Consider the following 25,000-nt stretch of genomic DNA (forward strand, 5'->3'; position numbering starts at 1 on the left):
ATTTGCTGTTGTCTGGTTTATTTGGTGATTATATAACTTTACCCTCTCTCTCTCTCTCTCTCTCTCTCTCTCTCTCTCTCTCTCTCTACCTTGTAATTGCAACTTGATAATATTCACAATGATAGTGAAATTACTTGAACTGTTTATTGTTTGTTAAGATTGTTCAACTCGGTCCAAAACACAGGCTCTTTGTTGTACCAGTACACTGTTTTGATTTTGATTAAAATAAAACTTTTAGTATAGAAAATTTGAACAGATTTTTTTTTTCATTAATCGGGAGATCTAATATTGCACAATTAGAAGCACTTGGAGAAAATAGTTGTGAATACAACGTTGATTAGTCCTTTCCTGCCAATATTAGGATCCTTACATCACTTAAGAAATTATAGAGAGAGAGAGAGAGAGAGAGAGAGAGAGAGAGAGAGAGAGAGAATTGCTGATAAATGCGCATAGATACCAACAGTGAATGAAATATGGAGAGCTTCGGATTTTTTAATCCAGTTAAAGAACCAATTATATCATAGTTATGTTCTTTGGGTTTTTTTTTTCTTGATAGTTGTTATCTTGGTCAATGGATTGTTTCCTGCGAACGCATTGGTCTTAACAAGATGCTGATATTGTGTAAAATGTACAGTAAATTATTTGAATTGATTTGTGGAATTTATCCCGCCTCGAGGAGGCTATTCATCCCCGAGATTGAGCTGGAAAAATAGGTTTCTGGAACGAATGTGATAAGGAAAGCTTTGGACTCTTAAAAATACCCTTTTGTAACGGTGGCCATGCGGTAACGTCCCTGACTGGTGAACGCCAGACTTGGGTTCGAGTCCCGCTCAAACTCGTTAGTCCCTTTGATCGCCTTAACTTCGCTATCCTCGTGAGCTAAGGATGGTGGGTTTGGGGAATCATCAGCAGCCATTCCCTGGCCCTCCTTGGTCCTAGCTTGAGTGGAGAGGGGGCTTGGGCACTGATCATATGTATATATGGTAAGTCTCTGGGGCGTTGTCCTGCTTGACAGGGCAATGTCACTATCCCTTGCCTCTGCCATTCTTGAGCGACCTTTAAAACTAAAGTGCACCGCTTAATGTGCAAAATAAGAGGGAATCTCCACAAATGATCTATGGCTGTCACAAAGCTTATGATGTGAGACGGATATTACTGAAGAGGTTTAGTAATCTCTGTTCCATATAATTGAAGATTAACAGAGCTTAGTCTGGATAAGGATGGATGCAGCAGCTGATGCCACCATAAACGGTCGTTTAGGCTGCAATTAACACAGTGATATCGACATTCGGGGTGTTCCCACAAGAGATAATCTTGATGTAAAGGACATAAAGGCAGCTGGTAGCAGTATACACATTTTATCTATCTATCTATCTATATATATATATATATGTGTGTGTGTGTGTGTGTGTGTTTGTTTGTTTGTAGTATGAAGAGAGGGATATAAAGTTGGCTGGTACATAGTTTTATATTTTATTCTACGTCAACATCATCCTTTTCATACTCCGAATTCAACTTGATTGATGTCAATTCTATTCCGATATATATATATATATATATATATATGTGTGTGTGTGTGTGTGTTGTTCATGTGTTTGTCGCAAGAAATGTGTTAATTGATTTATTAAGACAAAATCGTTGTGCCCTACTCAATAAGGCAGATTAATTTATTTTTACAGATTACATGGGAAGGTAATGATTCAGGTAATAGGCTAAACCTATTAATCTTTGACGTACGAGTTTCACATATTGCATGAATAAACTTTACTAATATGAAGTGAATCACAGTTGAAAGTAGGTAGAAAATCAATGCTCCAACTTTTAAATCCACGTAAACCTCACTAAATACCATAAATTACCTCGAAAAAGAACAATGAAGTCCCAGGTTAATCTGAAGAAGCTGTTGCGAGGCGAAGAAAGGACCACACCGCTGTAAGAACCGAGCTAATGTGTGTGAATATGAATCAGAAATGGCATTGACTTTAAAGCAATTAAGCTTTGAATGTATCAAGTTTCATCCCGCCCCATTAAGAGAGATTATCCAGATCTACGTTAATAGCATCACACGAGATTAAGCGAGATTAAAAAAAGCTTCTGGGGAGGAAAGGAGGATAATTTGTGAAGAGTAGAATTACCATCATTTGAATGGACAGCGCAAGATTGAATCAGAAGGGTAGGGATTTGAGTGAGAGTAAATCTCTGAAGGATGCTGCAAGCGGAAACGAGAATTGGCCAAAGTGATCTTCCTTCAATTTAAAGGTTTTAAAGGGCGCTCATGAATAGCAGAGGCAAGTGACAATGACATTGCCCTAGCAAGCAGGACAATGCCCTAGAGACTGACCGTATTATATATGATCAGCGCCTAAGCCCCCTTTCCGCCCAAGCTAGGACCAAGGAGGGTCAGGCAATGGCTGCTAATAACTCAGCAGATAGACCTATACTGTAGTTTCCCTCAAACGCCCCAATCTTAGTTCACAAGGATGGTAAGATTGCAGCGACCAAAGAAACTGACGGGTTTGAGCGGGACTGGAACCCCAGTCCGGCGTTCACCAGGCAGGGATGTTAACACATCGGCCACCACAACCCTATTAGATTAGAAACAAATTAGCCAAATGGAAATAATTTCAAATTAGTTTACAGAGATGCATTAAGATTTCATTTACTCACAACCAAATGGAGTTTGATGGTAAGTATGGTTAATTTGCCTAGACGTAGGTCAGCAGTATTCTTAAAACAACTAAATTTCATTTTATTGTATTTCATTTACAAAATATATTATTTTTGTTTTTGATAGTTTTAAGAGGAATGAAATATATTGTCAATTAGGAACCTTGATTTTTTGTTCTTTCTGACAAGAAATATGATGAATCAACGCAGGTCTGTTGAGATAACGCCTCAGTAGTCTTCACATACCATACACGAAATCAAAGATATTCTTCAATTGATAAGTTTAATTGTTACTAACAAATCAAGAAACTGTTTTGATATACATAATATTTACTTCAAAAGCCGAAAACAAATATATGTTTGCATTATCTACATTACGCTATATACTTTTTATTGTTAAATTATGGCTTTTCTAGGAAAAACTAAAGTGATATGCGTCTTCATATTGTGATTTTGACAACGCGAGGAAGAAGAGAAAACTTGAATTATTCATAATAAAAGCGAAGTGTAATGATAATTACTGGTAAAATGGGACTATAAAAAAGAATGAAGTTTAATCAAGCCATTAACCCTCTGCTGTTGAAAGTCTGTAAAACAAAGAAATAAATAAATACTTCTTGCTGCGATGGTCATTAAAAATTTTCTTTGTGTCATTATGTTGATCTTATTTTCCGTATCAAACGGTGTATTTTAATTTATTTAATTGGTGGGAAATATTATGTTCTGCTAGTAATGTGAAACTTAAAATTTTTATTTATTTTAATGTTACCGTTTTTTTAATATTTTATTTTTCCTTGTTTCCTTTCCTCATTGGGCTATTTTCCCTGTTGGAGCCCCTGGGCTTATAGTATCCTGCTTTTCCAACTAGGGTTGTAGCTTAGCAAGTAATAATAATAATAATAATAATGATAATAATAATAATAATAAATAATAATAATAATAATAAGGACCTGTATTGAATTCTCTTACGCTTGTCGTGTGCATTTAACTTTTGAGTGTAAATATAGAGAATTCTATTTCCTTTTAAAATTAGAATACTACTAGCATTGAAAGAGTTATAAGAGCAAAGATCCTTTATTTAGATTTACCGTAATCTACTCGGAAAAGAATCATCTGTACAATGATATCAAAGTGAGATTTCAGAAAGAACGCTTGTCGTGTAGGCTAGGTAAAGAATAGTGCAACAAATTTTCTTAATTAAACCGCAGAAGTTTTATGTGAATTATTATTATTATCATTATTATTATTATTATTATCCAAGCTACAACCCTAGTTGGAAAAGCAAGATTGCTATAAGCCCAAGGGCCCCAATAGGGAAAAATAGCCCAGTGAGGAAAGGAAATAAGGAAATAAGTAAGTGAAGAGAACAAATTAACAGTAAATCATTCTAAAAAAGGCAACAACGTCAAAACAGATATGTCATATATAAACTATTAACAACGTCAAAAACAAATATGTCATATATAAACTATAATAATGCTGGGAATTGATAATTACTCTTCTGATATAAAAGGCTGTTTGTTTGATTGTTGTTTAATGTGTCCTGTCATTAGATCAAATGTAGAAATTTTACCTAGGAAATTTATTAAGCTGAAGGAAAGGACATCAACAACAACACTAAATGTGGCCGTTTCTAGTCCACTGCAAGACAAAGGCATCAGATATGCCAAATTCATGTCTTTGGTTTGGCCAGTTTTCATCACTAAGCTGGCCAGTGTGGATTGGTGAGGGAAGATTTTCGTCTGATCGCTCACAGCAAACCAACCTAGTATGGGTGGTCCTAACTAGAACATCCCCTTCTCAAAATACTATACGTATTCATACAGTAATTCTTCATTCAGAATTACTTGAGAAACTTAGGCTCTGGAAATGATACCTAATTTGATAGGAGGAGCCATTCATGATAGGTAAAATGTATATTAATACTTTAATTAGATAAATAGTATTGATTACCTGAAGTAATTTAAATGTTGTTAATGTTTTTTAAAATATTTTAATTTAATGGTTTATTGCTTCTTAAATCGTTTATTCATTTCCTTATTTCCTTTCCTCAGTGGGCTATTTTTCCCTGTTGGAGCCCTTGGGCGTATAGCTTCGTGGTTTTCCAACTAGGGTTGTAGCTTAGCTAATAATAATAATAATAATAATAATAATAATAATAATAATAATAATAATGATAATAATAATAATGAAAACTAGTGTAAATTGATAGACAGCCCTAGTGTAAAAACCCTGGAAATCCAGGAAAATTATCCTTGCATGGCTTAAATGACGCAAGCAAGTGTGCGTTATTTGTATATTTTTTGTGTGTGTAGTGAGGTTAACATTACAGTCATACGTCTGCTATATTTCAAATCAATATCATATCAGCCGTTCATTATTATTTTAACTATTCTATTTTTGTTCCAGACCTGTATTCCTGTACCAGTCGAAACCCTTCCATCACATTGCAAGGTAAGTTCTCGTTTCTTTCCATATTTCTTTTCTTTTAATAGTATTATGGAAGCAGTCGATACGTAGACAGCCTGGCATTGCAAGAACTCCGGGATTATTATCCGACTGACCCAATATACCGTGACACGATGGTGTCCAGCCCAGTTATTAAGGAGCGTTAGCATGAGACGTGAATGATTCCCCTAGCCCCCGGCACTCGCTCCGTCCCTCCATTTCTCACATGCGAACGTGGTGGTTGGTACACACACACACACTCGTGCACGGACGCACGCATGTACAAACACATGAGCTCCGCTGTATTTACGCATTTGTTTATCAGTTGTTGGTTTCTAATGGTAGAATGCAGATAAGTAGTTTTTTTTATAATGTATATTTATAAGATTAGATTTTTTGTTTTTGTTTTTACCTTCGATAAACATTTCCTTATATTTTTCAGAAATCGCTCAATTCGAAAGTATTTCTTAAGACTTATACAAGATTTATTTGTAAACGTATTGTGTAAAGCCTCTTGTTCACATGAATATATTCAGGCGCTTCATACTTATTTTTATAATGAAGGAAAAATAAAACTAGTCATTTGCATATACAGTATATATATATATATATATATATATATATATATATATATATATATATATATATATATATACATAATATATATATATATATATATATATATATATATATATATATATATATATATATATCTGTCGAAATACAGAAATTATCATTGGATATTTTATCGGCATTTAAGGCTATATAATCAGAATTATATGAATTAATTTGTATAAATATTACACATATTTATGAGATTTCAGTTGCTAATCCGTTTTTTCTTATGTTAACCAAGTTTAATAATATTGATTTTAGGATTTTTTTTTTTGTCCGAGAGAGAGATTCAGAAGTAAATAGATCTTTGGATTATTAGGGAATTGCTAGGTAACCTAATCAGTTATTTTTTGTCTTCATTTGCAATCAGAACGAATATATAGAATATTCTACTATATTCTCGCAGTCAGTCTTAATGATTTGTGATAAATCTTGATATATTTTGTTATATAATCAATTGTACCTTGAAAAAAAAAACAATATTATGAGTTATGCAGGACGGGATTAGTGATGAAACTATAAGAGAGATTACCCGAGTGCCATATATGGATGAGATCATGGTGAGGGGTAGATGGAGATGGTTTGGGCGTGCTCATCGCACTCCCCGAGAGAGATTAGTTCCCCAAACGTTTAGCTGGGCTCCACAACGCTCTATAAGAGTTGGAAGACCCAGGCTTACATGGCTATGAAGCGTGGAGCAGACGATGATGAATGAAGTATTTAAATGCTCAAGATAGAAACGACTGGCGAAATCTAACCGAAACGAATTTTGTCAATAGGCGTAGGAGGAGATGATGATGATAATGATAATAGCTTTAATATTTTGTTTCCAAGTGCTTGTTGAGAAACGTAATACTATAGTCAATTCTTTTTAGTGAGGCAGATTTGCACCTACTCGCTGGGGTGCCCTTTTAGCTCGGAAAAGTTTCCTGGTCGCTGATTTGTTGGACAAGATGACTCTAACCAATCAGCAATCAGGAAACTTTCCCGAGCTAAAAGGGTACCGCTGAGAGTCAGTGCAAATGCGCCTCATTGAAAAAATTGATTATAAGTAATAAATCCAAACCAAGAAATAGGTAACCCTAAAAGGGAAGATGCTCTATGTAGTGTTAGATGACACTTTCAAACTGGCTGTGATAGGATTATCTCTCCATTTCATAAACAACACTAAACTCCTTGGCATTATTTTTACTTCTCTTTGTTATGTGAAAATTCAAACATGCCTTGGCGTCACTCTTCTGTATCAAAAGTTTTTTCTTTTTTAATCTCCTTAAAAGTAGGATCTTTTTTATTTATTTATAAGAGGATTTCTGCCTGCCTAGATTTATACTTAAAACCCGTTGATTATTCTGTAGATGGTTGAAGGGTAAATAAAAACACTCGAGGTTGGTGTTAACATGTAAGGTATCGATGCTAATCCATTGGTACCTGAATATGTTCTAAGTCTTGGTAAGCAAACGCAGACACATACATATACTGTACAGTATATATATATATATATATATATATATATATATATATATATATATATATATAGTGTGTATATATATATATTATATATATATATATATATATATATATATATATATATATATATATATATATATATATATATATATATATATATACTTGTATATGCATGTATAGTAATACCTAATTCGTTTGCATGTTCTGCATTTTGCTCGTTTTATCTAATTGCTACGTCTACATGCGTTAGTTGACTCGCTTATTTGCATCCTTTTAGTTTTCCTTTCCATTTCTCCTAATTTTTTCCTTACTCCAATTTCCTTGACTTATAACCTTCCATTTTCTTCATATTTATAGATCGAAAGGATACACCTCTCGTGCCTCTTCCTGTCTAACATTGTGACTCCATGTTTCATGTTTCATTCTAATGTCTTTTGTTAAGTTAATGGCTATATTCTTATTTGAGGATGACTGTTCCATATCCCTAATATCATATTTACTCATCCCTTCCCTCCTATATATTCGCAAACCCGTTATTGGTCACTCAGTGTCGTTGTTGCAAACACTCCCTGCTTTTTTTTATCTTTACGTTATTACTTGCTTGTTTTTTTATCGTCTTTAAGTCATTAGCTTTTGTGCATTCCATCGTACCTTGAAGAATCTGCTTGCTTTCGCACATCCCGTTGACCATTTTACATTCTGTTATCCTTTGCAGATTCTGTTACCCTTTGTACACCGTTGACTATTTTATATTTCATTATCTTTTGCCAATTCTGTTACCCTTTGTACACCGTTGACTATTTTACATTTCATTATCTTTTGCCAATTCTGTTAGGCTTTGTACACCGTTGACTATTTTACATTTCATTGTCTTTTGCAAATTCTGTTACCCTTCGTACGCCGTCGACTATTTTATATTTCATTAACTTTTGCAAATTCTGTTACCCTTTGTACGCCGTTGACTATTTTATATTTCATTAGCTTTTGCAGATTCTGTTACCCTTTGTACGCCGTCGACTATTTTATATATCATTAGCTTTTGCAAATTCTGTTACCCTTTGTACACCGTTGACTATTTTACATTTCATTATCTTTTGCCAATTCTGTTAGGCTTTGTACACCGTTGACTATTTTACATTTCATTATCTTTTGCCAATTCTGTTAGGCTTTGTACACCGTTGACTATTTTACATTTCATTATCTTTTGCCAATTCTGTTAGGCTTTGTACACCGTTGACTATTTTACATTTCATTGTCTTTTGCAAATTCTGTTACCCTTCGTACGCCGTCGACTATTTTATATTTCATTAACTTTTGCAAATTCTGTTACCCTTTGTACGCCGTTGACTATTTTATATTTCATTAGCGTTTGCAGATTCTGTTACCCTTTGTACGCCGTCGACTATTTTATATATCATTAGCTTTTGCAAATTCTGTTACCCTTTGTACGCCGTCGACTATTTTATATTTCATTATCTTTTGCAAATTCTGTTACCCTTTGTACGCCGTTGACTATTTTATATTTCATTATCTTTTGCAAATTCTGTTACCCTTTGTATGCCGTTGACTATTTTATATTTCATTATCTTTTGCAAATTCTGTTACCCTTTGTACGCCGTTGACTATTTTATATTTCATTATCTTTTGCAAATTCTGTTACCCTTTGTACGCCGTCGACTATTTTATATATCATTAGCTTTTGCAAATTCTGTTACACTTAGCGTAATCCGTTGACCAATTTATATTTCATTGTCTATTGCAAATTCTGTTACCCTTTGTACGCCGTCGATTATTTTATATTTCATTATCTTTTGCAAATTTTGTTGCCCTTTGTACACCGTTGACTATTTTATATTTCATTGTCTTTTGCAAATTCTGTTACACTTAGCGTAATCCGTTGACCAATTTATATTTCATTGTCTATTGCAAATTCTGTTATCCTTATCACAGTCCGTTGACTATTTTATATTCTACAGTATATTCTATTATCCATTGCAAATTCTGTAAGCAATTGCACATTTTATTAGCCATTCCGTCTTCCACCACACACACAACCTCTTCTTCTGGGCCGTCTTCCGTATTTATTATTGAAATAGGCTCGCCCCGACATATTTGAAAGATAGTCTAAAAAAAAAAAAAAGCGAAGAAGCGAAATATGTATTTGATTCCATCCTAATTTTGTGGGATGGTTTACGAATTAACGTCTTCCTACTGAAGATTTTTTTTTTTAAAGAAGCTGTATTCGTTCATTAGCCTTACGCAAAAATAGTTCTTGATTTTATTTCATCGTGAGAATGTATATTTTGGTATTATATGTTCAATTAACAAGTTATTCTCTTGATAAAGAATGGTCTACGTTTTCCTAAGTAGGCTCACTTGTGTGTATTTAAAAAATAAGTCATTTATTTTTTTAGGGGTTCCTCATTTGTAATAGAGTACATAAATGTACATGGAAATACATATAAACGTAAATAAGAGTATTCTATTTACTTCTGCTTTCTTATTTCATTGTCAAAAATGTTAGACAGTGAAAATAGGCTTCACATTTCTTATATATTTTCCTCTTTAAAAAAATAGGCCAAAGTTGTTTCCTATTTCTAACACACACCATTAAGTCCATTCCATTCATACTTTATAAAATAATTACCCAACTTATGTTACTTTATCCAATTAAGGCCTATTCCCTTTCATCACATAGCCAGGAGCTATATGGAAAAAGGAGGATATGTATATTTTTTCTTGTTCTATAGGATTGTGATCTCGTGTTAAATGGTAATAATGGTAAAAAAAACATTCGTATAGGAATTTTAGAACATTTTCTCATAATCGGATTTATAAAAAAAAATAAAAAAAAAATCTAGACATGCGAAATTCTTAAAGATATAGAGTTTTTTCCATAATTACAATTCTATTCATATTATTTATTTTATGGTGTTCTTTGTATAATAAAAAAAGTATCTGGTATAATGTGCGAATAGTAATCTCAATTCCCCCCCCCCCCCCAAAAAAAAAATAATCTTGCATCTTGGAATAAATTTGTTTTGTAAGTACAGTAATCAGCTATCGCCAGTCCGAGTCACGTTAAGGTTCTTTATTTTTTCTTGAGGAGGAATCCTCTTCTCTTTAAGAATTCTTTTGATGCGAATTCTGATAATGAGATCCACCACGGATCAAAAGACGCTTTCCTGAGGCCATTGAACGTTTGCTTCATTGTTATGTAAGCTGGAGCGCCGAATGATCTCGATGGTCATCATAGCGACGTCATTAATTTTATGCCACCGTAAATCTCCGACGTGTCTTGGTTTTGCCGATTTTGATTAATAGGTCTCGTTTCCTTTTAACACATTGTTTGAGGTAACACATTAGAAACGTCTCGTTTCCTTTTAGAAACGCCTCGTTTCCTTTTAACACGTTATTTCTGGTAAGACGTTAGAAACGTCTCGTTTCCTTTTAACACGTTATTTGTGGTAACACGTTAGAAACGTCTCGTTTCCTTTTAACACGTTATTTGTGGTAACACGTTAGAAACGTCTCGTTTCCTTTTAACACATTATTGTTATATAACCTATTGTAAACGTCCCTGTCTCGCAATCTGTAGGATAGGGGTGCAAGTCAGTTGATGCTCAATAGTTTCTTGTGCTGTCTGCAACTTTATCATCCTCGTGAACTAGGGGGGGGGGTGTTGTTGAGTATTTGGAGCCTATAAATCTACCTGCTGAATCATCAGATTTGACCCCCCCCCCCCTTGGTCCTAGCTTGATGGAGAGTCATTTGTAGCCATTGCCTGACCCTCCCTGTTCCTAGCTTGATGGAGAGAGTCCTTGGGAGGTGATCATATGTGCAGTCCCTGGGGCTTTGTCACTATCCCTTGCCTCTACCATTCATGAGCGACCTTTAAATTACGGCCATAATGTCATGGACCATGGTGGCATAAGGCCAACTTGATTTAATGCAGGTGACCAGCATTCTTTGTCGTTCTTCAGATTCCTGATTTGTTGAAAATTATTCTAGTAATCATCATACAAGTGTAGATTAGCAGACGTCAGTATTAATTTTTTTTATGCTGAATTAGAGCATTTTTATAGCTGTTCTTGTCAAACGATTTTCACAGTATGCACTGGTTTAATTTGCACGCCATCGTAACAATTTGCTTTCATGTGTGCATTCATCACTCTTCCAGAATTTTAACTGTCTTGAAGTCTAATCCAGTTTTTTTTTTTTTTTACTTTTTCTACATAGTGCAAACAATGGTTTCATATAAACAACTTTCTGATTTTGGGTATTTATTCATAGTACACTAGATTACTACCAGTTCAGAGCAAAAACTTATAGAAAAAAGTCTAGTGGCCAAAGGAACAGTTGTTGAAAAAATATGCTTCCCATTCTGCACACGAGCTTCTGTTTGCCCTGATATTGTTTTTTTTTTTTCAGTAAAATAATTTATATAATGGAGGGCTATTGTCAAAAGAATTAATAATATTCAATCGAACGCCTTCCAAGTTTTACATGTGAACCATAAATAAGCATTTCCAGGCTTTTTTAGTTTTCGACGATTTCTCTTAACATTTACTGGGCTGTCTGTTCAAGTTAGTTTTTACCTCTGAATGCAGAAGTAGATTCACTTCGCGTAGAAGGACATGTTGGAGAAATCCAGGAGTTCTCTGGGGCCCTACTGAATGCGCAACTAGAACGAAAACCAGCTACAGCATCACTTAAGGCAAGCTTGTCCAGTCTTTACTTCCCATGTGGTGTGAATCGGCATTCAGTGGGCGAGATCCTTGAAGGCTTGATTATTCATAACAGCAAGCTCGTACATACTGTCAGAAGCAAATCGCATGTTTATTTACTTCTGTGCTGTTCTCCTGATCATTGTCCCTAAGCTCTTTATGTTGACAGACGTGGTAACGTCCCTGACTGGTGAACGCCAAACTGTGGTTCGAGTCCCGCTCAAACTCGTTAGTTTCTTTGGTCGCTGCAACCTCCCTATCCTTGTGAGCTAAGGATGGGGAGTTTTGAGGATCCTATAGTTCTATCTGATGAGTCAGCAGCATCCACTGCCTAGCCCTCCTTGGTCCTAGCTTGGGTAGAGAGGGGACTTGGGCGCTGATCATGTTTAATATGGTCAGTCTCTAAGGCATTGTCCTGTTTGATAGGGCAGTTTCACTGGCCCTTGCCTCTGCCATTCATGAACGGCCTTTAAACCTTTTAAATGATGGTCTGCTAATGTATCATAAGGGTTGCTCTGTGAGCAAGAGCTCGTGTCACTGCAACACAATGGTTTCAAATGCGCAGCGAGGTGATTATAAATTGAACTTACTTTTCATTACAGTATTTATTTTCAAGATGTTTTATAAACGGCCTTTTCCTTTAGAGAGTAGGTTACAGAAATTTCAACACTGAGCAAGTATTTTGGCGTGAGTTTGCGAGCCGCACACCTTGCTTGCAAATATTCATGGAACACCTTTCAGCAGATGAATATGTTCCTGCTCAGGTAAAAAATGGAATGGTGAAATTTAACGTATGTTAAAGCATTCCAAGTCAAAACTAATGCTTCTTGATGTTGAGGCAAATGCCCTAGACACACACACTCACATATGTCCCGTGTGTGTTGTGTGCTCACGGGTTTATGTATGAGAAGATAGTTTAGTGTTAAAGAAGATATGTAAATTTTGTATGCATATGTGGTTTTGATATGCAACCAAACGTAATACATAGGATTATGCGAAAGGAAAGGAAAATCGTAATGTTGGCTAATATAAGATAATGATAGTGATGCTGGTAAAAACAGCAACTTGTGTAAAGTGGAAAGTGAATAATGATAAATAATAAATTATACTGGTTAATTTGTGTGTTTGGCAATATACATACAGTCTTGAGGTGAAAATAAATTTGTAGCTTTTTAAGAGCAAGGTAAATGTGACAATAGTTTAAAATTGCACTAACATAAGCCGCCGCCGCCGCCCCCCCCCCCTCCCCCTCCCCCCAAAAAAAGGACGCGATCTTCTGTCAGGAGTAAAGTGGATCTAAACCACTAGGCACAATTGTCTAAAAAAAAAAAAAAAAAAAAAGAGGGCTATTAATTCAATTCTGTGACGTAGAACGGTGAAAGCAGAGCATCCTCAAATACAGAAACAGTTGTGTATGCAGAAAAGGTTCCGAGAAAACTAGCGCTTGCTAGATGTAATGTCCCATTTTGGACACATTCGCTCCTGGTTGCGGTAACATCTTTCTCTTGATTTCTGAAGATTTACAAGTATCAAAATACTTATGGATTTGACCTCCGAATGCTTAAATGTTATTGGAATATTAATTGGCAAAATAAAAAAAGCGTCAACATTTTTTTTCCAAACTGCATGTAAAAAAAACACTTTATAAAAACGGGATAAAATGCAGGGTGCTGCGAAACTGAGACTTAAAAACAAAAAAATAAAAAAATAAAAAAAAAAATAAAAAATGCGAAAAATTGGAACTGTATTGTCCTTAAAACGATCACTGATTTTCATTAAGGAAAGGAAAATAATTTTGTTTATGGGGATACATTATACATGAATATATATCTTTCATATCGCTAGATTTTCTTTAAAATCTGAAGTTATTTCAGTTGGCTGTTTTACTGCATATGGAATATTTGTAATTATTTTAAAACTGATTACGTAACTAGTTATAATCCTAATTCTCTCACCCCCTTATCTCTCTCTCTCTCTCTCTCTCTCTCTCTCTCTCTCTCTCTCTCTCTCTCTCTCAATGTCATCTTCTATATCAAATTAATGAGAAATTAGATTAAAATTACACACACACACACACACACACATATATATATATATATATATTATATATTATATATATATATATATATATATATATATATATATATATATATATTACCACCAGCTGTTACTAGTCCACTGCCGAAAAAAAGCCCTCAGACAAGTTCTTCCACTCACGTCTGTTTATGGTCTTTCTGTAACAGATTATACCAGCAAATTTTCTTAGTTGGTCAGTCCATTGTCATATTTTCCTTCCCCTGCTTCTTTTGCAATCTCTAGGGACCCATTCTGTTATTCCTAATGTTCATCTATTGTCTGTCATTCTCATTATATGTCCTGCCCATGTCAGTTTCTTTTTCTTACAAGTTGTTAGAATATCCTTTACTTTAGTTTGTTCACGTATCCATGTTGCTCCTCTTCCGTTTGTTATTGATATTCACATAATTATTATTTCCATCGTTCTTTGAGTTGTGAATAGCTTATGTTTTAAGGCTTTAGTAATGCTCCAAGTTTTCGATGCATAAGTCAATGCTGTTAGGATCATGTGATTAAATACTTTACTTTTTAGAGAAAGTGGCCCTTTACTTTTCATAATCTCAATTTGTTTGCCAAAACATCTCATCCCATGCTTATCCTTCTTTTGATTTCAGTCTTATGTCCTGGGGAAATACTGTGTCCTAAATGTGTATATTCTTTAAAAATCTCTAGAGGTACCTCCACAACCTATATTTGTTGTGTCTGGATTTTCATTGTACATTGTCTTAGTTTTACTCGTATTCATTTTCAGCCCTACAGTTCTGCTTTCTGTATTCAAATCTAAGATGTTTTGTAAGCCCTTCCCTGATTCACTAAACAGTACTAGTGTATGTCATCTGCAAATTTTAATTTGTTAAGATAATCTCCATTATTATTAATTCCTTTTTTCAATGCATGCTGTGAATAATTTAATAGAGATGGGGTCTCCTAATACAAAAGCAGTATCATACATACATATATATGTATGTATATATGTACATACATGCTTATATGATTAAACAAATGTGTGGATGTTGAATGTTGATGAAAACAAAAGGTTAAAACTGCTGAAACGAACGTTGCTTGGTACTGAATGGGCTTGGTACTCGAAGGGTAAAAAGGTGTGTCGTTACACACACACACATATTTATATATATATATATATATATATATATATGTACATATATAGTATACTATGTTATTATTATTATGATTATTATTACTATTATTATTATTACAAGCCAGGCTATAAATATAGTTAGAAAAGCAAGATGCTATAAGCCCAAGGGCTCCAACAGGAAAAAATAGTTCAGTGAGGAAAGGAAATAAGGAAGGAAATAAATAAACTACAAGAGAATTATTAAACAATCAAAATAGAATATTTCAAGAACAGTAACACCATTAAATTACATCTTTCATGTATAAATTATAAAAACTTCAAAACAAACAAGAGGAAGAGAAATTATATTGAACAGCGGAAGGCCATGGTACAGAGGCTGTGGCATTACCCAAGATTAGGGAACATAAATATATTCAGTCGTATAGACTGTAATGAACAAACTCCTCCAATTGTGAAAATTAGGTGAAATTGATTGAGAGCTGCGTATAGTCAATGATTTTCATCATTATCACGTAAGATCTTTATGGTAGCCCTTAATGTAGACATTAGTTCTGTTTAAAACGGCGTGATGGAGAGGAAACGATATGATTAAAGAAATAAAGATATTTCATGTTAACGGTAGACAAGGATGAGAACGCCTTGAGGAATTATTAGTAATATAAAATAATCCTGTCAAAGGAAGTAGAATAATGAGGAATAGAATAATGAGGAACACGTAAAGAATGATGATCAAAGGAAAAGCTTAAAAGATGGATGAGGCAAGCCCACACACACACACACACACACAGAGAGAGAGAGAGAGAGAGAGAGAGAGAGAGAGAGCAAATTGATAATGTTGAAATCGTCGTGTAGAGGAAAAGCACCAGAGATTGTTGAAACCACAAGCAAAACCTAAGAGAGAGAGAGAGAGAGAGAGAGAGAGAGAGCAAATTGATTATGTTGAAATCGTCCTGTAGAGGAAATCACCAGAGATTGTTGAAACCACAAGCAAAAGCTGAAAGAGAGAGAGAGAGAGAGAGAGAGAGAGAGAGAGAGAGCAAATTCATAATGTTGAAATCGTCGTGTAGATGAAAAGCACCAGTGATTGTTGAAACCACAAGCTAAAGCTGAGAGAGAGAGAGAGAGAGAGAGAGAGAGAGAGAGAGAGCAAATTCATAATGTTGAAATCGTCGTGTAGATGAAAAGCACCAGTGATTGTTGAAACCACAAGCTAAAGCTGAGAGAGAGAGAGAGAGAGAGAGAGAGAGAGAGCAAATTAATAATGTTGAAATCGTCGTGTAGAGGAAAAGCACCAGAGATTGTTGAAACCACAAGCAAAACCTAAGAGAGAGAGAGAGAGAGAGAGAGAGAGAGAGAGAGAGAGCAAATTAATAATGTTGAAATCGTCGTGTAGAGGAAAAGCACCAGAGATTGTTGAAACCACAAGCAAAACCTAAGAGAGAGAGAGAGAGAGAGAGAGAGAGAGAGAGAGCAAATTGATTATGTTGAAATCGTCCTGTAGAGGAAATCACCAGAGATTGTTGAAACCACAAGCAAAAGCTGAAAGAGAGAGAGAGAGAGAGAGAGAGAGAGAGAGAGAGAGCAAATTCATAATGTTGAAATCGTCGTGTAGAGGAAAATCACCAGATATTGTTGAAACCACAAGCAAAAGCTGAAAGAGAGAGAGAGAGAGAGAGAGAGAGAGAGAGAGCAAATTGATTATGTTGAAATCGTCCTGTAGAGGAAATCACCAGAGATTGTTGAAACCACAAGCAAAAGCTGAAAGAGAGAGAGAGAGAGAGAGAGAGAGAGAGAGAGAGAGAGAGCAAATTCATAATGTTGAAATCGTCGTGTAGAGGAAAATCACCAGATATTGTTGAAACCACAAGCAAAAGCTAAGAGAGAGAGAGAGAGAGAGAGAGAGAGAGAGAGAGAGAATTGATAATGTTGAAATCGTCGTGTAGAGGAAAAGCACCAGAGATTGTTGAAACCACAATCAAAAGCTAAGAGAGAGAGAGAGAGAGAGAGAGAGAGAGAGAGAGAGAGAGGGAGAGGATAATGTTAACATTAGATAAACTGAGTTAAAGTTCTTGTGAAAGGAGTGATGATACACAGAGATAAAGAGATAACATCGATGAGACAAAACATGCAGATAAAATAAGGATGGATGAAGCTATGAGGAGAGAGAGAGAGAGAGAGAGAGAGAGAGAGAGAATTGATAATGTTGAAATTATCGTGTAGAGGAAAAGCACCACAGATTGTTGAAACCACAAGCAAAAGCTGAGAGAGAGAGAGAGAGAGAGAGAGAGAGAGAGAGAGAGAATTGATAAATTCTACTAAGGAAAAATAAGAGGAATGATGCTAAATGCAGTGAGAAAGAAAAAGAAAAAGGAGATGATAACGAAATATTATCTGCAGAGGAACCAGAAGAGATAAGATTGCAAGACCACGTACACACAAGAATGACGTTGATAAAAGCTTGAGAAATGGTTGAAGCTGCAAAAGCACAAACACTCAGAGAGAGAGAGAGAGAGAGAGAGAGAGAGAGAGAGAGCTAGCAATGTTGCAAGAGAAGGCAGTCAGTCAAGTGGATGGCCGCCAAGGTCGTGGAGAATATGGGCGATGGAACGCCACCACCCGTCCACGTGGACTCGCCGAGGACAACCACTCACTCCACTACTTACTACTAGCAGGCGGCTCCTGCTAACTCCTCAACTTCTGCTGTTGTTCAGTTGCTATTGCTGCTGTTGTTGCATTTTCTTCTTGCTGTTTCTTCTTATTATTATCATCATTATCTCTAAAACTGATAAAAAGATATATATTTTATCTTAACAAAGTTTCATATTGTGCATGCATTTGATCATCACTTCTGCATGAATCTAAGAAAAACTTTTATGCGGAATTTTTTTTTTTCCTTAAATGATTATCTACTTGTGACCTGCTTTTACACGGACTTGTATAATTCTCTACTTGTAACCTGCTTGTATACGGCATTGTGTTCCCCTCAACGTGAGTTATATGTATGCACACAAAATATACTAAATGCATTGCATGCAATAGACGCTTGGTGAATGCATACATCGCAATCCTTTTCTTGAGATATCTCCGTGGTGCTTGCAGCGCCTTCACTCTGGCTTCGTTAAGCGAAGTGCACCTTGGCCTTTCTTGCACAGTTCCTTCTTGGCACAGTATATTACAGATTTATGAACTGTTTGTTGCCCTGTTATTATTTAACTGTCTACCTTTAATTATTCTTTCGGTTTTTGTACCTGCCCCTTATCTGCCATTATCCCTAATCATGTCAGTCAATCAAGTAATTTGATAGGGAGTCCGGGCTGTCACATCATGCTAACTATTCAATTAAGGCTCTGGATCTGGTCCATTTAAAGTCCCGCTACGTCTCAATTGCCTTGTTGTTCCTCATCTCATACTCTACTCGACTCGCATCTCAGCACTGTGCCCCTGTGTGTTCGTGTTTGGGCTCGAGACGCACTCCCTTGTCCCTTCTCTTCCCTTGGTTCAACTCCTAGTTTTGATGAGCCTTATGTGAAATCCTCTTTAGCCACCTGTATAGTATGTCTCTCTCTGCTTCCCGCAGGATAAGATGGGGCGTCCTATACACTTGCACAGTCTCATGGGAGGGTCGATGATTTTATCTAAAGGTTATGATAGTAGTACAAATACAGACAAGAAGTTTCATTGGGTTTAGAATGAAGGGTATAATGTACTGCATACTCATTTCTATGTATAATAGCAAACTCCTGTCTGTAGGTATTTTAGATCATTATTGATAGTCTAAAACAGAAGTGTATATATGAACGACCCAAATTGAAGGGTTCAAGTGTTGAGAATAGAAGCATATAATGTATAGGTTTTATATATAAAAGAACTATCCCCTGGCTGTAGGTATTTTAGATAATGTTAAGTATTAAACATATAGTGTATATATTGACGACCCAAAGTGAAGGGTTAGTGTTTTGAATAGAAGTGTATAGGTTTTCTGTATAAACGAACACTATACTGTATGATAGTCTAAAACATAAAGTGTATATATGGACAACCCAAAGTGAAGGGTTAGAGTGTATAGAATAGAAGTGTATAATGTATACGTTTTTATATAGAAGAACAATTCCCTGGCTGTAGGTATTTTAGATAATGTTAAGTATTAAACAGAAAGTGTATATATGGACGACCCAAAGTGAAGGGTTTAAGTGTAGATCGTATACTTTTTTTTATGTAAAACAATACCCTGGCTGTAGGTATTTTAGTTAATTATGTTAGTCTAAAACAGAAAGTGTAAATATGGACGACACAAAGTGAATGGTTAGAGTGTATTATTATTATTATTATTATTATTATTATTATTATTATTATTATTATTATTATTATTATTATTATTATTACTTGTTAAGCTACAACCTAAGTTGGAAAAGCAGGATGCTAAAAGCCCAGAGGCTACAACAGGGAAAATAGTCCAGTCAGGAGAGGAAACAAGGAAAAATTAAATATTCTAAGAAGAGTAACAACATTAAAATAAATAGAATAGAAGTATAAAATGTATATGTTTTCTATATAAAACTACAACATGCTTTAAGTATTTTAGATAATTATGATATTCTAAAATAGAAAGTGTATATATGTACGACCCAAAGTGAAGGGTTTGAGTTGTAATGCAGAAATTTTAGCTGCACTGCCTAAACACACGTAGGCGTCTCAAGTTGGCGGTAATTGTCCGTAAACACAAGGAGCATCTTTCCGGGTTGCCCTTATTTCTCTCCTCCTTCTTTGTAAGTCTCTTTCCTCGCCTCCTCCTGATACTCTCCTCCAATTAGCCGCAGCCTGTTCAGCTCAAAACCTCACCGGATATTTTGCTTTTGATTCTATCTGTAATTGGATGATCTTACGGGGAATAACATCTTCATCTTGTAGGGGACTTTACTAACAAACTTCTACCTCTCTTGTGTTGGTTGGGTTGGTAACACTCTCTCTCTCTCTCTCTCTCTCTCTCTCTCTCTCTGTAACAGTATTCAAAAAACATTTTCACTAAATATAAGCTGGAAGATTTTCTCTCTCTCTCTCTCTCTCTCTCTCTCTCTCATACTGTAACAATATTGAAAAAAAATTTTCACTAAAAATAAGCTGGAAGACTCTCTCTCTCTCTCTCTCTCTCTCTCTCTCTCTCTCTCTGTAACAGTATTCAAAAAGTATTTTCACTAGATAGAAGCTGGAAGATTGTACCTTATCTCTCTCTCTCTCTCTCTCTCTCTCATACTGTAACAGTATTCAAAAAACATTTTCACTAAATATAAGCTGGAAGATTCTCTCTCTCTCTCTCTCTCTCTCTCTCTCATACTGTAACAGTATTCAAAAAGCATTTTCACTAAATATAAGCTGGAAGACTCTCTCTCTCTCTCTCTCTCTCTCTCTCTCTCTGTAACAGTATTCAAAAAACATTTTCACTAAATATAAGCAGGAAGATTCTCTCTCTCTCTCTCTCTCTCTCTCTCTCTCTGTAACATATTCAAGAAGCATTTTCACTAAATATAAGCTGGAAGATTCTCTCTCTCTCTCTCTCTCTCTCTCTCATACTGTAACAGTATTCAAAAAACATTTTCACTAAATATAAGCAGGAAGATTCTCTCTCTCTCTCTCTCTCTCTCTCTCTCTGTAACATATTCAAGAAGCATTTTCACTAAATATATGCTGGAAGATTCTCTCTCTCTCTCTCTCTCTCTCTCATACTGTAACAGTATTCAAAAAACATTTTCACTAAATGTAAGCTGGAAGATTCTCTCTCTCTCTCTCTCTCTCTCTCTCTCTGTAACATATTCAAGAAGCATTTTCACTAAATATAAGCTAGAAGATTCTCTCTCTCTCTCTCTCTCTCTCTCTCTCTCTCATACTGTAACAGTATTCAAAAAACATTTTCACTAAATATAAGCTGGAAGATTCTCTCTCTCTCTCTCTCTCTCTCTCTCTCTCTCTGTAACAGTATTCAAAAAGTATTTTCACTAGATATAAGCTGGAAGATTGTACCTTATCTCTCTCTCTCTCTCTCTCTCTCTCTCTCTCTCGAAATAAAAATTAATATAAATGTATATTTCTATCTAAATTGGAAATTGGGGAGAGGAAGGGCGTTTGCAATATACTGGAATAATGAATATCATATATATATATATATTTATATATATATATATATATAATATATATATGTGTGTGTGTGTATGTATATGTATGTATGTGTAGATTGTAATAATGGAAAACTGGCAATTATAAGAAACATACTTATAAACATGAAAAAGGTCAATTCTAAATAAAAGATTAAAACAGTTATGTATAATCTTAAAGCAATAGTAGTAAACAGGATAGTTGTTTAAAAGTCTCTCTCTCTCTCTCTCTCTCTCTCTCTCTCTCTCTTTAGTGTAAACAATATAGCAATAATGGCTATCAATCTTTCCTTCTTATTATAAACTACAAAAAACAATCACTCACAATATCACATGTTACAGAACGAACTATAACAGCAAACTCTCTCTCTCTCTCTCTCTCTCTCTCTCTCTCTCTCTCTCTTTCTCTTTCTCTTTCTCTCTCTCTCTCTCTCTCTCTCTCGTTACGTTGTATATTAAATGTAAAAAAAAATAATCATTACGAATTTATCGCGATGTCCTTTGAAAATATAGAGATGAAATAACCTCAGAAAGGGTATCATGTTATGGGCATGGATTCAAAGATGGTGATTAGACTTAGAATATAGTTAAGAAATATGTTGGGGGAAAAAAAACATTTCCTCCCCGGCGGGGAATCGAACCCCGGTCTCCCGCGTGACAGGCGGGGATACTAACCACTATACTACCGAGGAATGGTGAAGGCGAAGAGATGTTTTAGGTGTATTGATTTTCTCATTTTCTCCCGAACTTTGAGCGTTGTGATATTGTTTCGACTAATAATTTCTTATTCCATTGGGGTTTGTTTAATTCAAGTTACATTTATATTGTATTCATTGTTATTTGGAAAGTTCTGTGCACATTTTTTTTATCCGCACTGAACGAATCATCATTATCCTGTTGGTTTTTCGGTCTTGTTGTGACTCATTGCCGTTCGAATGTGATTCCCCATTTGTAATGGTATTTTGAGCGGTAACTTACTTTTGCATTTAAATGTCCAGCCGTTTATTGGACATGTCAAACTCATCATGGATAAAATTTCATTGTAACACACACTCTCTCTCTCTCTCTCTCTCTCTCTCTCTCTCTCTCTCTCTCTTCTCCTCTCTCTTCTCTGTATCTTAATCGTTAAACATGTTAAAACCATTTAACATAAATCTCTCTCTCTCTCTCTCTCTCTCTCTCTCTCTCTCTCTCTCTCTCTCTCTCTCTCTCTCTCGGTTTATGCTAATCGTAAAATATATTTTATCCATTTAATGCATACCAAACTTCTTTTCAGTAGCAAGTGAAGTTCTTATTGAATAAAAAAGGGAAAAGCAAAACTTGATATTGCTGATTGTTCTGCTAATAATTGTCTAAACGTTGCTTATCTTGAGGCTTTGGGGATCCACGAATTCCCATTCCCAATCCCATTCCCAAAAGCCAGTGGTCAATTCCACCGTCGAAGTAAAACTACGAAAGCTTAGCAATCTGAAATGAAAGTCATATAATACGGCTTTCCTCGTTTTAAATCTTTGAGGAAGTTTTATGAGCAGAGAAATAGAAGTTTAGAGAGATGGAGCCACAGAGGCTCCTTGGGAGTTTAGTCCAAAATATTACGGCGTCATTGACCCTGGCTATTGTGACGCTGGATATTTACCAGTTATGACAAGATATTCGCTAAAAATTGATAGATTTGAAATGATTATATCAAGCCGATGACTTATAAAAAAGTATTAACTTAATTTTTAAGTTTCGTATTGCAATTAGTTACAAGATGCAGTTCCTTTTAATTACGTTTGTACAATAAAAATTATTGCATATTATATATCTATTAATTGATTTAATTTGTATTGAGTTGATTTATAACTTTGTAAAACTATGTTAAGTTCATATATGTATTTTTGTAAAGAATAATTATGTATATAATGTAAATTGCTAAAATGTAATTGTATGTTCATAATAAAAGATAAAAAAAAAAAGATATTCGCTGGAAATAGACGTCTGAGGTAGCAGTTGTAAAGCTTAATTCACAATATATTAGAAATAGATGAAGAGATATTTTTTATTTAAAGAAATGAATGAAAAGATATTAGTGATTCAAAGAAATAGATGAATATATACTATTAATTCAAAGGAATAATTAATAGATATTATTGGATCAAAGAAATCAATTAATAGATATTATTAGTTCAAAGAAATAAATAAATAGATAATATTGGTTCTAAGAAATAAATAAATATTGGTTCAAAGAAATAGAGGAATAGATATTATTAGTCAAAGAAATATATGAATATATATTATTGATTCAAAGAAATGATATAGATATTGGTTTAAAGAAATAATTTAATAAATATTATTGATTCAAAGTAATAAATGAATAGATATTGCTTCAAAGAAATAAATGAATAGATATTATTGATTCAAAGTAATAAATGAATAGATATTAGTGATTATGAATAGATATTATTGATTCAAAGAAATAAATTGTTAAATATTATTGGTTCAAAGTGATAAATAAATAGATATTATTGATTCAAAAAATAAAGGAATAGATGTTATTGATTCAAAGAAATAAATGAATAGATGTTATTGATTCAAAGAAATAAATTACTAAATATTATTGGTACAAAATAATAAATGAATAGATATATTGATTCAAAGAAATAAATGAATAAATATTATTAATTCAAAGAAATAAATGAACAAATATTATTGGTTAAATTAAAAAATTAAATAGATATTATTGGATCAAAGACATAAATGTATAGATATTGATTCAAAGAAATAAATGTATAAATATTATTGGTTCAAAGTTATATATAAATGAATAGCTTTATTGATTCAAAGAAATAAATGAATAGATATTGTTCAAAGTAATTTAGAAATGAATAGATTTATTGATTCAAAGAAATAAAGAGAGATCATTGGATTAAAGAAATAAATGCATATATATATGTATATATATACACTATATATATGTATATATATATCATTAATGCTATATTATTATTATTATTATTAAATGCTAAGCTACAACCCTAGTTGGAAAAGCAGGATGCTATAAGCCCAGGGGCCCCAACAGGGAAAATAGCTCAGTGAGGAAAGGAAACAAGGAAAAATAAAATATTTAAGAACAGTAACATCAAAATAAATATTTCCTATATAAACTATAAAAACTTCAACAAAACAAGAGAAAGAGAAACTAGATAGAACAGTGTGCCTGAGTGTACCCTCAAGCAAGAGAATTCTAACCCAAGACAGTGGAAGGCCATGGTACAGAGGCTATAGCACTACCCAAGACTAGAGAACAATGGTTTGATTTTGGAGTGTCCTTCTCCTAGAAGAGCTGCTTACCATAGCTAAAGAGTCTCTTCTACCCTTACCAAGAGGAAAGTAGCCACTGAACAATTACATTGCCGTAGTTAACCCCTTGGGTGAAAAAGAATTGTTTGGTAATCTCAGTGTTGTCAGGTGTATGAGGACAGAGGAGAATCTGTAAAGAATAGGCCAGACTATTCGGTGTCTGTGTAGGCAAAGGGAAAGAACCGTAACCAGAGAGAAGGATCCAATATGGTACTGTCTGGCCAGTCAAAGGACCCCCTAACTTCTCTCTCTCTCTCTCTCTCATCTCTCTCTCTCCTCTCTCTCTCTCATCTCTCTCTCTCTCTCTCTCTCCTCTCTCTCTACTATATATATATATATATATATATTATATATATATATATATATAGTATATATATTAATGCTATTACTTGTCAGTAGGAATGGTTATAAAA

At 34.4% G+C, this 25,000-nt stretch overlaps 1 long non-coding RNA gene across 1 annotated transcript in view; it reads left to right on the top strand.

The window, feature by feature from the left end:
* Positions 1–25,000, top strand: part of LOC137634250 (uncharacterized) — a 689,990-nt gene that overhangs the window by 539,270 nt on the left and 125,720 nt on the right. The window contains exon 4 of the long non-coding RNA XR_011042493.1: positions 5,077–5,121. This is a non-coding gene — a long non-coding RNA (uncharacterized lncRNA). The remainder of the gene's footprint in view (positions 1–5,076; positions 5,122–25,000) is intronic.

Source organism: Palaemon carinicauda, chromosome 44 (assembly GCF_036898095.1).
Source record: "Palaemon carinicauda isolate YSFRI2023 chromosome 44, ASM3689809v2, whole genome shotgun sequence".
NCBI lineage: Eukaryota > Metazoa > Arthropoda > Malacostraca > Decapoda > Palaemonidae > Palaemon > Palaemon carinicauda.